Source organism: Brienomyrus brachyistius, chromosome 12 (assembly GCF_023856365.1).
Source record: "Brienomyrus brachyistius isolate T26 chromosome 12, BBRACH_0.4, whole genome shotgun sequence".
NCBI classification, from domain to species: Eukaryota; Metazoa; Chordata; class Actinopteri; order Osteoglossiformes; family Mormyridae; genus Brienomyrus; species Brienomyrus brachyistius.
Genome location: NC_064544.1, coordinates 5,277,488 through 5,281,545, shown reverse-complemented (window position 1 = coordinate 5,281,545; position 4,058 = coordinate 5,277,488). Strand labels below are relative to the sequence as shown.

At 43.8% G+C, this 4,058-nt stretch overlaps 1 long non-coding RNA gene across 1 annotated transcript; it reads left to right on the top strand.

Annotated features, from left to right (window-relative positions):
• The first annotated feature begins 325 nt into the window (after window positions 1-325).
• On the top strand, window positions 326-1,902 carry LOC125704932 (uncharacterized). The gene is made up of 2 exons (XR_007381288.1): window positions 326-457; window positions 745-1,902. It is a non-coding gene; the product is annotated as an uncharacterized LOC125704932 (long non-coding RNA).
• The last annotated feature ends 2,156 nt before the right edge of the window (window positions 1,903-4,058 follow it).

The window sequence follows — 4,058 nt, the reverse complement described above, 5'->3', positions numbered from 1 at the left end:
CTGATTGGTTTAAAAAATAATATTAAATCATTATTTAAAAAAGATACCTGTCTGTGTGTGTGTGTTAAAAGTTTTGTAGTTTAAATGACTGTGTTAATTTCAATTACATCATATTGGGGTCAAAATAAACCCATATTAGTTTCATCATCAGCGTTCCCCCAAGGCTTACAGCTATTGGGGGCGGGGTGGGGGGGGGCAGACGGACACCGACAGGATTCATGGTGTTCATGTGTTTCTTTTAACCCTCTATGGCATGGTGTAACCCTCAGGCAACAAACCACTTTTTTGGCCCACACACTGCCCCTTTAAATTTTTTCCAAAAAAACATCACAGTAAAAGTCTGATGACAAGTCTGTAACCAATAAAATTTGAGGTGGGCGTGGGTTTGACCTTTCGTCTGGGGGTGGAACAGTCCTTTTTGCAACCATAGCCGGCTTGGACACACTGCTAGCAAAAGGTAAGATACATTTCACTTTTTAACATGTTAAAATGTAAATAATTTTGTATAAATAATATCTGTGATGTGCATGAATATGTGAAGAAGCCTATTTAATTGATTAAAGGCACTTTTTGTCTTTATTTATATACTAAAACGGTAGTCTTTCATTTGTTGCCACAGGGCAACATTGCGCAGTTAGACCACTTTCGTTTTAACAATAACATGCTCATGGATGGAGATGTGTAGGGATGCATAGTTATCACCATAATCAATTTTTTTGATGTACTATCTACTATTATTCACAGGAAATGGATGCAAGGACATTTTATGGGTGTAAGGAACATGATCGAATCCCAATGTCTGAGAAGCTGGCTGTAGATGAGCAGATGGTCCCCTTCAAGGGAAGAAATAGACTCAAGCAATACCTGCCATCAAAACCAAAGAAATGGGGCTACAAGATACTCATCTTAGCTGGCTCTGATGGTGTCCCACACAATTTTGAGATTTATACAGGGAGAGCTGTGCAACCCCCTGAGCTGCCAGATGTAGGAGCAAGTAGTACGTGGGTGGGATGTAGGACGTGGATGTTTTGAACAGAAGACGGCTAAGGTTGGAGAAACCACCTTGCATGTTGTAAAGTGGTATGATAACCGTTCAGTCAGTCTTCTCAGTAATTACATTGGAGCACACCCAGTCACCAAGGTTGATAGGTGGGATGGCAAGCAAAAAAAAATCATTCAAGTCCCCTGTCCTGCTGTGGTGAGAGAGTACAATAAGAATATGGGTGGGGTGGATCTGCTGGACTCTCTCATTGCACTGTACCGCAACAAAATCAGATCGAAGAAGTGGTACCACCGGCTGATGTTCCACCTTATTGACATGACCATCGTGACTGCCTGGCTGCTCTACAAGAGAGACTGCAGCAGTGCTGGGATGAGAAAAGACGAACAGATGAAGCTTTACACGTTTAAGTCATATATTGCAGAAAGCTTGTGCAAAAGTGGCAAGAATCTGGAACGTAAGAGAGGTCGTCCCAGTTCCACAATTGCTGGGGAGTATGAAGAAAAGAGGAGAAGAGGACCCGCTACACCTATTCCAGTCCCTGATGTGAGTCTGGATGCCACAGCCCACTGGATGGTCATGGATGAAAAGAAAGGGAGATGCAAGGTACCCGGATGCAAAGGTAGACCTAAAGCCAAGTGCCAAAAATGTGGCGTGCATCTGTGTTTCACATCCACCAGCAACTGCTTCCTGAGGTTCCATACAGAATAATATAGACTGTGCTTTGTAGGGTTGGAGAAACACTGATTCAGTCTTTACCCCACAGGAACATACATTCAGAAACACAAACATACACTGTAGCTAATCTCCAACACACAGATTGATAAACCATCCACTGATGATTGTTGAAATAAAACTTGTTGAAATTGTTGTTGTCGTTGAAATAAAACTTTTTAAATTAATTTATTGCTTGTTTGCTTCTCATTCAACTTATTATATAATATACAAAACCTTGGCGTTTTAGTACCCTTGAAGCATCTTGTTGACCTGAGACAACAGACCAAAATCTGGTGGGGGGGGCTGGGGGGGACACATTTTATGATTAATATTTTATCAAGGACCCCCAAGCTCCCTAAAACTAGAGTAAAATATTTTTTTCCTCCTAAAATAAAAATTCATGCCATAGAGGGTTAATGACAGCAGTCAAAAAACGCTGATATTTTTGTCTGTGTCTGTGCACACGCGTCGAGGCGGAACTCCGCCATGCGCGATACAGAGAGCAGATGAGAATTATAAACACGGGACCGTGTAGAGACCAAAATGACAAGCAGTTGCGTAAATAAGATAATTAACATTAGGCTATTTAATTTGTTTAATAAAAGGACAATGTAATGTTCTATAGGAAAGGTGACCTTAAAGGATTCCTGTTGTGATCTGGCACTTTATGGAAAATAAAATTAAATAGAATGAACTTGATATTCAAGGGGGGGCGAGAGGTGACATTGGGGGGGGGGAAGCATCCCCCTAATATAATGGTAGGGGAAACACTAATCATGTTAACACAATTAATGGTTAATTGAAGTTACTGAAAGCTATCAGCATTGACGGATGGCAAGCAAGCTTTTAAGTAATAACATGGAATGTATTGGTACTGTAGGATAAGGGATAACTATGTATTGACTTGAAAGTAGGGTGTCATGGAGGCTTAGCTGGTGGCTCTGTTGTCTGTCACCGATGGGTTTGGGGCTTTGAATCTCATCAGTGCTTGGCAGGGGTGCCGTAATGGTGGGGGAAAGTTAGGATGATTCCAAGGGCCCCTGAATGACAGGCGACCTAAAGAATTTGGAGAATAGCTGGATTGGTTTGGAGTGGGGGGCCCAATATGATATGCCTTCATGGGGCCCACAGTCTCTAGCGATGCCCCTGCTGCTCGGTGTATGCATGAATGTTTTCCTGCAGACATTGCTTAGGGTAATTGGTGCTTCTGCGATTTCCCATAGTGTATGAATGTGTGTGTATATGACCTGTGTCTCTCTCTGCTCCCGCGACGCCTCGGTCCGCCCGACGCCACAGAAGCAGTGTTTCATTTTATCAGTTTGTAACTTGGCGGCAATCTTACCTTCAGACAAAATAGACGCAAAGGCCTGTATGTCTTCAGCACCTATCTCTGCACATTCGGAATGGAAACCTCTGAATCACCATCCATACTCAAATTTGAATCCCATAATCAGAATATCTCTAGCGAACTGACATTTGAGGTTATATGTACAATACAATAATTTTAGCGATTATTGTTTTAAGGCTGCATATCTGAAAGTCTGACCTGTATGTTTCGGCTGAAGTAAATGGCAATAGGAGGAATAAAACTCACCAACCACTCAGCATGTGCGTCAGCTATACACTTTATTTTTTGTTTTCATGGCACTTGTATGATAAGCATATGTGAGGCTGCTGGGTTAGTTGTCTCTGTCCTCCATGTCCCTCTCCTGGTCCAGTTTACAGTCCTCATTGGCGGACCGTGGTCAGTATGAACATTTCGGTGTCCGACTTCGTGCATGTCGACACTTGCCGCCTTTTATTAAATCTCCTCATTGGCCTTCTCGGTTGCGCCTCAGGCTCTTTCCCCAAGTCGCCTTCAGACTTTGTGTTCCTCTGGTCCAGGGTAGAACTCAGTGGCTTCATTTTCTTTATTGGCTGTGCGCCCCTGCCCAGCCGGCTCCTGACAATCCGGCGTCTTAGCTGCTCACTGTCTATCTTTAGCATGTCTGAGGCAGGCCTGGCAACTGGGCAGCCCTCCTGCTGTCCTTCGTCTGTGCCTTTGTCTGAGCCAGGCCTGGCCACTGGGCAACCCTCCTGCTGTCCTTCGTCTGTGCCTTTGTCTGAGGCAGGCCTGGCCACTGGGCAGCCCTCCTGCCGTACATTACTGTCTTCCTCACCAACAGAGCAATCGTTCAGAACCACTTCAGCCACCGTATCCCTGTCTGTGTCTCGCCGTGTATTGTTCCTCATCTTCTTCAAAAAGCTTAGGAAACCGCACTTCTTCTTTAGGCCCTGAACATTTTTGCTGTTTAGGGCCCTTTGCCTTTGTGCAGCTTAATTCCATATTAATGATACCTTA